This window comes from Megachile rotundata, unplaced genomic scaffold, assembly GCF_050947335.1.
Source record: "Megachile rotundata isolate GNS110a unplaced genomic scaffold, iyMegRotu1 scaffold0019, whole genome shotgun sequence".
Taxonomy (NCBI): domain Eukaryota; kingdom Metazoa; phylum Arthropoda; class Insecta; order Hymenoptera; family Megachilidae; genus Megachile; species Megachile rotundata.
The window spans coordinates 3,388,355-3,402,142 of NW_027473316.1; positions in this window are offsets into that span (position 1 = coordinate 3,388,355).

Consider the following 13,788-nt stretch of genomic DNA (forward strand, 5'->3'; position numbering starts at 1 on the left):
TGATTGTATGATTGTGATTGTATGATTGTGATTGTATGATTGTGATTGTATGATTGTGATTGTATGATTGTGATTGTATGATTGTGATTGTATTATTGTGATCGTATGATTGTGGTTGTATAATTAAGGTTGTCTGATTGTTTCTGTATGATTGTGCTTGTATGATTGCGATTGTATGATTGTGATTGTATGATTGTGATTGTATGATTGTGATTGCATGATTGTGATTGTATGATTGTTATTGTATGATTGTGATTGTATGATTGTGATTGTATGATTGTGATTGTATGATTGTGATTGTATGATTGTGATTGTATGATTGTGATCGTATGATTGTGATTGTAAGATTGTGATTGTGGGATTGCGCTTGTATGATTGTGATTGTATGATTGTGATTGTATGATTGTCATTGTATGATTGTGATTGTATGATTATGATTGTATGATTGTGATTGTATGATTGTGATTGTATGATTGTGATTGTATGATTGTGATCGTATGATTGTGATTCTTTGATTGCGATTGTATGATTGTGACTGTATGATTGTGATTGTATGATTGTGATTGTATGATTATGATTGTATGATTGTGGTTGTATGATTGTCATTGTATGATTGTGATTGTATGATTATGATTGTATGGCTGTGATTGTATGATCGTGATTGTATGATCGTGATTGTGAGATTGTGATTGTATGATTGTGATTGTATGATTGTGATTGTATGATAGTAATTGTATGATTGTGATCGTATGATTGTGATCGTATGATTGTGATCGTATGATTGTGATCGTAAGATTGTGATCGTATGATTGTGATCGTATGATTGTGATCGTATGATTGTGATCGTATGATTGTGATCGTATGATTGTGATTGTATGATTGTGATTGTATGATTGTGATTGCATGATTGTGATTGTATGATTGTGATTGTATGATTGTGATTGTATGATTGTGATTGTATGATTGTGATTGTATGATTGTGATTGTATGATAGTGTTTGTATGATTGTTTCTGTATGATTGTGATTGTATGATTGCGATTGTATGATTATGTTTGTATGATTATGATTGTATGATTGTGATTGTATGATTGTGATTGTGTGATTGTGATTGTGAGATTGTGGTTGTATGATCGTGATTGTGAGATTGTGATTGTATGATTGTGATTGTATGATTGTGATTGTATGATTGTGATTGTATGATTGTGATTGTATGATGGTGATTGTATGATTGTGATTGTATGATTGTGATTGTATGATTGTGATTGTATGATTGTGATTGTATGATTGTGATTGTATGATTGTGATTGTATGATTGTGATTGTATGATTGTGATTGTATGATTGTAATTGAATGATTGTGATTGTATGATTGTGATTGTATGATTGTGATTGTATGATTGTGATTGTATGATTGTGATTGTATGATTGTGATTGTATGATTGTGATTGTATGATTGTGATTGTATGATTGTGATTGTATGATTGTGATTGTATGATTGCGATTGTATGATTATGATTGTATGATTGTGATTGTATGATTGTGATTGTGTGATTGTGATTGTGAGATTGTGATTGTATAATCGTGATTGTATGATCGTGATAGTGAGATTGTGATTGTATGATTGTGGTTGTATGATTGTGATTGTATGATTGTGATTCTTTCATTGCGATTGTATGATTGTGATTGTATGATTGTGATTGTATGATTGTGATTGTATGATTGTGATTGTATGATTGTGATTGTATGATTGTGATTGTATGATTGTGATTGTATGATTGTGATTGTATGATTGTGATTGTATGATTGTGATTGTATGATTGTGATTGTATGATTTTGATTGTATGATTGTGATCGTATGATTGTGATCGTACGATTGTGATCGTATGATTGTGATCGTATGATGGTGATCGTATGATTGTGATCGTATGATTGTGATTCTTTGATTGCGATTGTATGATTGCGATTGTATGATTGCGATTGTATGATTGCGATTTTATGATTGCGATTGTATGATTGCGATTGTATGATTGCGATTGTATGATTGCGGTTGTATGATTGCGATTGTATGATTGCGATTGGATGATTGCGATTGTATGATTGTGATTGTATGATTGTGATTGTATGATTGTGATTGTATGATTGTGATTGTATGATTGTGGTTGTGAGATTGTAATTGCATGATTGTGAATGTATGATTGTGATTGTATGATTGTGATTGTATGATTGTGATTGTATGATTGTGATTGTATGATTGTGATTGCCTGATTGTGATTGTATGACTGTGATTGTATGATTGTGATTGTATGATTGTGATTGTATGATTGTGATTGTATGATTGTGATTGTATGATTGTGATTGTATGATTGTGATTGTATGATTGTGATTGTATGATTGTGATCGTATGATTGTGGTTGTATAATTAAGGTTGTCTGATTGTTTCTGTATGATTGTGATTGTATGATTGCGATTGTATGATTGTGATTGTATGATTGTGATTGTATGATTGTGATTGCATGATTGTGATTGTATGATTGTGATCGTATGATTGTGATTGTATGATTGTGATTGTATGACTGTGATTGTATGACTGTGATTGTATGATTGTGATTGTATGATTGTGATTGTATGATTGTGATCGTATGATTGTGATTGTAAGATTGTGATTGTGGGATTGCGATTGTATGATTGTGACTGTATGATTGTGATTGTATGATTGTCATTGTATGATTGTGATTGTATGATTATGATTGTATGATTGTGATTGTATGATTGTGATTGTATGATTGTGATTGTATGATTGTGATGGTATGATTGTGATTCTTTGATTGCGATTGCATGATTGTGACTGTATGATTGTGATTGTATGATTGTGATTGTATGATTATGATTGTATGATTGTGATTGTATGATTGTCATTGTATGATTGTGATTGTATGATTATGATTGTATGGTTGTGATTGTATGATCGTGATTGTATGATCGTGATTGTGAGATTGTGATTGTATGATTGTGATTGTATGATTGTGATTGTATGATTGTGCTTGTATGATTGTGATTGTATGATTGTGATTGTATGATTGTGATTGTATGATTGTGACTGTATGATTGTGATTGTATGATAGTTATTGTCTGATTGTTTCTGTATGATTGTGATTGTATGATTGGGATTGTATGATTATGATTGTATGATTGTGATCGTATGATTGTGATCGTATGATTGCGATTGTATAATTGCGATTGTATGATTGTGATTGTATGATTGTGATTGTATGATTGTGATCGTATGATTGTGATTCTTTGATTGCGATTGTATGATTGTGATTGTATGATTGTGATTGTATGATTGTGATTGCATGATTGTGATTGTATGATTGTGATCGTATGATTGTGATCGTATGATTGTGATTGTATGATTGTGATTGTATGATAGTGTTTGTATGATTGTTTCTGTATGATTGTGATTGTATGATTGCGATTGTATGATTATGATTGTATGATTATGATTGTATGATTATGATTGTATGATTGTGATTGTGTGATTGTGATTGTGAGATTGTGATTGTATGATTGTGATTGTATGATTGTGATTGTATGACTGTGATTGTATGATTGTGATTGTATGATTGTGATTGTATGATTGTGATTGTGTGATTGTGGTTGTATGATTGTGATTGTATGATTGTGATTGTGAGATTGTAATTGTATGATTGTGAATGTATAATTGTGATTGTATGATTGTGATTGTATGATTGTGATTGTATGATTGTGATTGTATGATTGTGATTGTATGATTGTGATTGCCTGAGTGTGATTGTATGACTGTGATTGTATGATTGTGATTGTATGATTGTGATTGTATGATTGTGATTGTATGATTGTGATTGTATGATTGTGATTGTATGATTGTGATTGTATTATTGTGATCGTATGATTGTGGTTGTATGATTGTGATCGTATGATTGTGGTTGTATAATTAAGGTTGTCTGATTGTTTCTGTATGATTGTGATTGTATGATTGCGATTGTATGATTGTGATTGTATGATTGTGATTGTATGATTGTGATTGCATGATTGTGATTGTATGATTGTGATCGTATGATTGTGATTGTATGATTGTGATTGTATGACTGTGATTGTATGACTGTGATTGTATGATTGTGATTGTATGATTGTGATTGTATGATTGTGATCGTATGATTGTGATTGTAAGATTGTGATTGTGGGATTGCGATTGTATGATTGTGACTGTATGATTGTGATTGTATGATTGTCATTGTATGATTGTGATTGTATGATTATGATTGTATGATTGTGATTGTATGATTGTGATTGTATGATTGTGATTGTATGATTGTGATGGTATGATTGTGATTCTTTGATTGCGATTGCATGATTGTGACTGTATGATTGTGATTGTATGATTGTGATTGTATGATTATGATTGTATGATTGTGATTGTATGATTGTCATTGTATGATTGTGATTGTATGATTATGATTGTATGGTTGTGATTGTATGATCGTGATTGTATGATCGTGATTGTGAGATTGTGATTGTATGATTGTGATTGTATGATTGTGATTGTATGATTGTGCTTGTATGATTGTGATTGTATGATTGTGATTGTATGATTGTGATTGTATGATTGTGATTGTATGATTGTGATTGTATGATTGTGATTGTATGATAGTGATTGTCTGATTGTTTCTGTATGATTGTGATTGTATGATTGGGATTGTATGATTATGATTGTATGATTGTGATCGTATGATTGTGATCGTATGATTGCGATTGTATAATTGCGATTGTATGATTGTGATTGTATGATTGTGATTGTATGATTGTGATCCTATGATTGTGATTCTTTGATTGCGATTGTATGATTGTGATTGTATGATTGTGATTGTATGATTGTGATTGCATGATTGTGATTGTATGATTGTGATCGTATGATTGTGATCGTATGATTGTGATTGTATGATTGTGATTGTATGATAGTGTTTGTATGATTGTTTCTGTATGATTGTGATTGTATGATTGCGATTGTATGATTATGATTGTATGATTATGATTGTATGATTATGATTGTATGATTGTGATTGTGTGATTGTGATTGTGAGATTGTGATTGTATGATTGTGATTGTATGATTGTGATTGTATGACTGTGATTGTATGATTGTGATTGTATGATTGTGATTGTATGATTGTGATTGTGTGATTGTGGTTGTATGATTGTGATTGTATGATTGTGATTGTGAGATTGTAATTGTATGATTGTGAATGTATAATTGTGATTGTATGATTGTGATTGTATGATTGTGATTGTATGATTGTGATTGTATGATTGTGATTGTATGATTGTGATTGCCTGAGTGTGATTGTATGATTGTGATTGTATGATTGTGATTGTATGATTGTGATTGTATGATTGTGATTGTATGATTGTGATTGTATGATTGTGATTGTATGATTGTGATTGTATGATTGTGATTGTATTATTGTGATCGTATGATTGTGGTTGTATAATTAAGGTTGTCTGATTGTTTCTGTATGATTGTGCTTGTATGATTGCGATTGTATGATTGTGATTGTATGATTGTGATTGTATGATTGTGATTGCATGATTGTGATTGTATGATTGTTATTGTATGATTGTGATTGTATGATTGTGATTGTATGATTGTGATTGTATGATTGTGATTGTATGATTGTGATTGTATGATTGTGATCGTATGATTGTGATTGTAAGATTGTGATTGTGGGATTGCGCTTGTATGATTGTGATTGTATGATTGTGATTGTATGATTGTCATTGTATGATTGTGATTGTATGATTATGATTGTATGATTGTGATTGTATGATTGTGATTGTATGATTGTGATTGTATGATTGTGATCGTATGATTGTGATTCTTTGATTGCGATTGTATGATTGTGACTGTATGATTGTGACTGTATGATTGTGATTGTATGATTGTGATTGTATGATTATGATTGTATGATTGTGGTTGTATGATTGTCATTGTATGATTGTGATTGTATGATTATGATTGTATGGCTGTGATTGTATGATCGTGATTGTATGATCGTGATTGTGAGATTGTGATTGTATGATTGTGATTGTATGATTGTGATTGTATGATAGTAATTGTATGATTGTGATTGTATGATTGTGATTGTATGATTGTGATTGTATGGTTGTGATTGTATGATTGTGATTGTATGATTGTGATTGTATGATTGTGATTGTATGATTGTGATTGTATGATTGTGATTGTATGATAGTGATCGTATGATTGTGGTTGTATAATTAAGGTTGTCTGATTGTTTCTGTATGATTGTGATTCTTTGATTGCGATTGTATGATTGTGATTGTATGATTGTGATTGTATGATTGTGATTGTATGATTGTGATTGTATGATTGTGATTGTATGATTGTGATTGTATGATTGTGATTGTATGATTGTGATTGTATGATTGTGATTGTATGATTGTGATTGTATGATTGTGATTGTATGATTGTGATTGTATGATTGTGATTGTATGATTGTGATCGTATGATTGTGATCGTATGATTGTGATCGTATGATTGTGATCGTATGATTGTGATCGTAAGATTGTGATCGTATGATTGTGATCGTATGATTGTGATCGTATGATTGTGATCGTATGATTGTGATTGTATGATTGTGATTGTATGATTGTGATTGTATGATTGTGATTGCATGATTGTGATTGTATGATTGTGATTGTATGATTGTGATTGTATGATTGTGATTGTATGATTGTGATTGTATGATTGTGATTGTATGATAGTGTTTGTATGATTGTTTCTGTATGATTGTGATTGTATGATTGCGATTGTATGATTATGTTTGTATGATTATGATTGTATGATTGTGATTGTATGATTGTGATTGTGTGATTGTGATTGTGAGATTGTGGTTGTATGATCGTGATTGTGAGATTGTGATTGTATGATTGTGATTGTATGATTGTGATTGTATGATTGTGATTGTATGATTGTGATTGTATGATGGTGATTGTATGATTGTGATTGTATGATTGTGATTGTATGATTGTGATTGTATGATTGTGATTGTATGATTGTGATTGTATGATTGTGATTGTATGATTGTAATTGAATGATTGTGATTGTATGATTGTGATTGTATGATTGTGATTGTATGATTGTGATTGTATGATTGTGATTGTATGATTGTGATTGTATGATTGTGATTGTATGATTGTGATTGTATGATTGTGATTGTATGATTGTGATTGTATGATTGTGATTGTATGATTGTGATTGTATGATAGTGATTGTATGATTGTTTCTGTATGATTGTGATTGTATGATTGCGATTGTATGATTATGATTGTTTGATTGTGATTGTATGATTGTGATTGTGTGATTGTGATTGTGAGATTGTGATTGTATGATCGTGATTGTATGATCGTGATTGTATGATTGTGATTGTATGATTGTGATTGTATGATCGTGATTGTGAGATTGTGATTGTATGATTGTGATTGTATGATTGTGATTGTATGATAGTAATTGTATGATTGTGATTGTATGGTTGTGATTGTATGATAGTAATTGTATGATTGTGATCGTATGATTGTTATTGTATGATTGTGATTGTATGATTGTGATTGTATGATTGTGATTCTTTCATTGCGATTGTATGATTGTGATTGTACGATTGTGATTGTATGATTGTGATTGTATGATTGTGATCGTATGATTGTGGTTGTATAATTAAGGTTGTATGGTTGTTTCTGTATGATTGTGATTGCATGATTGCGATTGTATGATTGTGATTGTATGATTGTGATTGTATGATTGTGATCGTATGATTGTGATTCTTTGATTGCGATTGTATGATTGTGATTGTATGATTGTGATTGTATGATTGTGATTGTATGATTGTGATTGTATGATTGTGATTGTATGATTGTGATTGCATGATTGTGATTGTATGATTGTGATTGAATGATTGTGATTGTATGATTGTGATTGTATGATAGTGATTGTATGATTGTTTCTGTATGATTGTGATTGTATGATTGCGATTGTATGATTATGATTGTATGATTGTGATTGTATGATTGTGATTGTGTGATTGTGATTGTATGATTGTGATTGTATGATTGTGATTGTATGATTGTGATTGTATGATTGTGATTGTATGATTGTGATTGCCTGATTGTGATTGTATGATTGTGATTGTATTATTGTGATTGTATGATTGTGATTGTATGATTGTGATTGTATGATTGTGATTGCATGATTGTGATTGTATGATTGTGATTGTATGATTGTGATTGTATGATTGTGATTGTATGATTGTGATTGTATGATTGTGATTGTATGATTGTGATTGTATGATAGTGATTGTATAATTGTTTCTGTATGATTGTGTTTGTATGATTGCGATTGTATGATTGCGATTGTATGATTGTGATTGTATGATTGTGATTGTATGATTGTGATTGTATGATTGTGATTGTATGATTATGATTGTTTGATTGTGATTGTATGATTGTGATTGTGTGATTGTGATTGTGAGATTGTGACTGTATGATCGTGATTGTATGATTGTGATTGTATGATTGTGATTGTATGATTGTGGTTGTATGATTGTGATTGTATGATTGTGATTGTATGATTGTGATCGTATGATTGTGGTTGTATAATTAAGGTTGTATGATTGTGATTGTATGATTGCGATTGTATGATTGCGATTGTATGATTGTGATTGTATGATTGTGATTGTATGATTGTGATTGTATGATTGTGATTGCCTGATTGTGATTGTATGATTGTGATTGTATGATTGGGATTGTATGATTGTGATTGTATGATTGTGATTGTATGATTGTGATTGTATGATTGTGATTGTATGATTGTGATTGTATGATTGTGATTGTATGATTGTGATTGTATGATTGTGATTGTATGATTGTGATTGTATGATTGTGATTGTATGATTGTGATTGTATGATTGTGATTGCATGATTGTGATTGTATGAATGTGATTGTATGATTGTGATTGTATGATTGTGATTGTATGATTGTGATTGTATGATAGTGATTGTATGATTGTTTCTGTATGATTGTGATTGTATGATTGTGATTGTATGATTGTCATTGTATGATTGTGATTGTATGATTATGATTGTATGATTGTGATTGTATGATTGTGATTGTATGATTGTGATTGTATGATTGTGATCGTATGATTGTGATTGTATGATTGTGATTGTATGATTGTGATTGTATGATTGTGATTGTATGATTGTGATTGTATGATTGTGACTGTATGATTGTGATCGTATGATTGTGGTTGTATAATTAAGGTTGTCTGATTGTTTCTGTATGATTGTGATTGTATGATTGCGATTGTATGATTGTGATTGTATGATTGTGATTGTATGATTGTGATTGCATTATTGTGATTGTATGATTGTGATTGTATGATTGTGATTGTATGATTGTGATTGTATGATTGTGATTGCATGATTGTCATTGTATGATTGTGATTGTATGATTATGATTGTATGATTGTGATTGTATGATTGTGATTGTATGATTGTGATTGTATGATTGTGATCGTATGATTGTGATTCTTTGATTGCGATTGTATGATTGTGATTGTATGATTGTGATTGTATGATTGTGATTGTATGATTGTGATTGTATGATTGTGATTGTATGATTGTGATTGTATGATTGTGATTGTATTATTGTGATTGTATGATTGTGATTGTATGATTGTGATTGTATGATTGTGATTGTATGATTGTGATTGCATGATTGTGATTGTATGATTGTGATTGTATGATTGCGATTGTATGATTGTGATTGTATGATTGTGATTGTATGATTGTGATTGTATGATAGTGATTGTATAATTGTTTCTGTATGATTGTGTTTGTATGATTGTGATTGTATGATTGTGATTGTATGATTGTGATTGTAAGATTGTGATTGTATGATTGTGATTGTATGATTGTGATTGTATGATTGTGATTGTATGATTGTGATTGTATGATTGTGATTGTATGATAGTGATTGTATAATTGTTTCTGTATGATTGTGTTTGTATGATTGTGATTGTATGATTGTGATTGTATGATTGTGATTGTATGATTGTGATTGTATGATTGTGATTGTATGATTGTGATTGTATGATTGTGATTGTATGATTGTGATTGTATGATTGTGATTGTATGATTGTGATTGTATGTTTGCGATTGTATGATTATGATTGTTTGATTGTGATTGTATGATTGTGATTGTGTGATTGTGATTGTGAGATTGTGATTGTATGATCGTGATTGTATGATTGTGATTGTATGATTGTGATTGTATGATTGTGGTTGTATGATTGTGATTGTATGATTGTGATTCTTTCATTGCGATTGTATGATTGTGATTGTATGATTGTGATTGTATAATTGTGATTGTATGATTGTGATTGTATGATTGTGATCGTATGATTGTGATTGTATAATTAAGGTTGTATGATTGTTTCTGTATGATTGTGATTGTATGATTGCGATTGTATGATTGCGATTGTATGATTGTGATTGTATGATTGTGATTGTATGATTGTGATTGCCTGATTGTGATTGTATGATTGTGATTGTATGATTGTGGTTGTATGATTGTGATTGTATGATTGTGCTTGTATGATTGTGATTGTATGATGGTGATTGTATGATTGTGATCGTATGATTGTGGTTGTATAATTAAGGTTGTCTGATTGTTTCTGTATGATTGTGATTGTATGATTGCGATTGTATGATTGTGATTGTATGATTGTGATTGTATGATTGTGATTGTATGATTGTGATTGCATGATTGTGATTGTATGATTGTGATTGTATGATTGTGATTGTATGATTGTGATTGTATGATTGTGATTGTATGATTGTGATTGTATGATTGTGATTGTATGATTGTGATTGTATGATTGTGATTGTATGATTGTGATCGTATGATTGTGATCGTAAGACTGTGATTGTGGGATTGCGATTGTAGGATTGTGACTGTATGATTGTGATTGTATGATTGTCATTGTATGATTGTGATTGTATGATTATGATTGTATGATTGTGATTATATGATTGCGATTGTATGATTGGGATTGTATGATTGTGATTGTATGATTGTGATTGTATGATTGTGATTGTATGATTGTGATTGTATGATTGCGATTGTATGATTGTGATTGTATGATTGTGATTGTATGATTGTGATTGTATGATAGTGATTGTATGATTGTTTCTGTATGATTGGGATTGTATGATCGTGATTGTATGATCGTGATTGTATGATCGTGATTGTATGATCGTGATTGTATGATCGTGATTGTATGATTGTCATTGTATGATTGTGATTGTATGATTATGATTGTATGGTTGTGATTGTATGATCGTGATTGTATGATTGTGATTGTATGATTGTGATGGTATGATTGTGGTTGTATAATTAAGGTTGTATGATTGTGATTGTATGATTGCGATTGTATGATTGTGATTGTATGATTGTGATTGTATGATTGTGATTGTATGATTGTGATTGTATGATTGTGATTGCCTGATTGTGATTGTATGATTGTGATTGTATGATTGTGATTGTATGATTGTGATTGTATGATTGTGATTGCATGATTGTGATTGTATGATTGTGATTGTGTGATTGTGATTGTGAGATTGTGATTGTATGATCGTGATTGTATGATTGTGATTGTATGATTGTGATTGTATGATTGTGATTCTTTCATTGCGATTGTATGATTGTGATTGTATGATTGTGATTGTATGTTTGTGATTGTATGATTGTGATTGTATGATTGTGATGGTATGATTGTGGTTGTATAATTAAGGTTGTATGATTGTTTCTGTATGATTGTGATTGTATGATTTCGATTGTATGATTGTGATTGTATGATTGTGATTGTATGATTGTGATTGTATGATTGTGATTGCCTGATTGTGATTGTATGATTGTGATTGTATGATTGTGATTGTATGATTGTGATTGTATGATTGTGATTGCATGATTGTGATTGTGTGATTGTGATTGTATGATTGTGATTGTATGATTGTGATTGTATGATTGTGATGGTATGATTGTGGTTGTATAATTAAGGTTGTATGATTGTTTCTGTATGATTGTGATTGTATGATTTCGATTGTATGATTGTGATTGTATGATTGTGATTGTATGATTGTGATTGTATGATTGTGATTGCCTGATTGTGATTGTATGATTGTGATTGTATGATTGTGATTGTATGATTGTGATTGCCTGATTGTGATTGTATGATTGTGATTCTATGATTGTGATTGTATGATTGTGATTGTATGATTGTGATTGTATGATTGTGATTGTATGATTGTGATTGTATGATTGTGATTGTATGATTGTGATTCTATCATTGCGATTTTATGATTGTGATTGTACGATTGTGATTGTATGATTGTGATTGTATGATTGTGGTCGTATGATTGTGGTTGTATAATTAACGTTGTATGATTGTTTCTGTATGATTGTGATTGTATGATTGCGATTGTATGATTGTGATTGTATGATTGTGATTGTATGATTGTGATCGTATGATTGTGATTCTTTGATTGCGATCGTATGATTGTGATTGTATGATTGTGATTGTATGATTGTGATTGTATGATTGTGATTGTATGATTGTGATTGTATGATTGTGATTGTATGATTGTGATTGCATGTTTGTGATTGTATGATTGTGATTGTATGATTGTGATTGTATGATTGTGATTGTGAGATTGGAATTGTATGATTGTGAATGTATGATTGTGATTGTATGATTGTGATTGCCTGATTGTGATTGTATGATTGTGATTGTATGATTGTGATTGTATGATTGTGATTGTATGATTGTGATCGTATGATTGTGATTCTTTGATTGCGATTGTATGATTGTGATTGTATGATTGTGATCGTATGATTGTGATTCTTTGATTGCGATTGTATGATTGTGATTGTATGATTGTGATTGTATGATTGTGATTGTATGATTGTGATTGTATGATTGTGATTGTATGATTGTGATTGTATGATTGTGATTGTATGATTGTGATTGTATGATTGTGATTGTATGATTGTGATTGCATGTTTGTGATTGTATGATTGTGATTGTATGATTGTGATTGTATGATTGTGATTGTGAGATTGGAATTGTATGATTGTGAATGTATGATTGTGATTGTATGATTGTGATTGTATGATTGTGATTGTATGATTGTGATTGTATGATTGTGATTGTATGATTGTGATTGTATGATTGTGATTGCCTGATTGTGATTGTATGATTGTGATTGTATGATTGTGATTGTATGATTGTGATTGTATGATTGTGATCGTATGATTGTGATTCTTTGATTGCGATTGTATGATTGTGATTGTATGATTGTGATCGTATGATTGTGATTCTTTGATTGCGATTGTATGATTGTGATTGTATGATTGTGATTGTATGATTGTGATTGTATGATTGTGATTGTATGATTGTGATTGTATGATTGTGATTGTATGATTGTGATTGTATGATTGTGATTGTATGATTGTGATTGTATGATTGTGATTGTGAGATTGGAATTGTATGATTGTGAATGTATGATTGTGATTGTATGATTGTGATTGTATGATTGTGATTGTATGATTGTGATTGTCTGATTGTGATTGTCTGATTGTGATTGTATGATTGTGATTGTATGATTGTGATTGTATGAT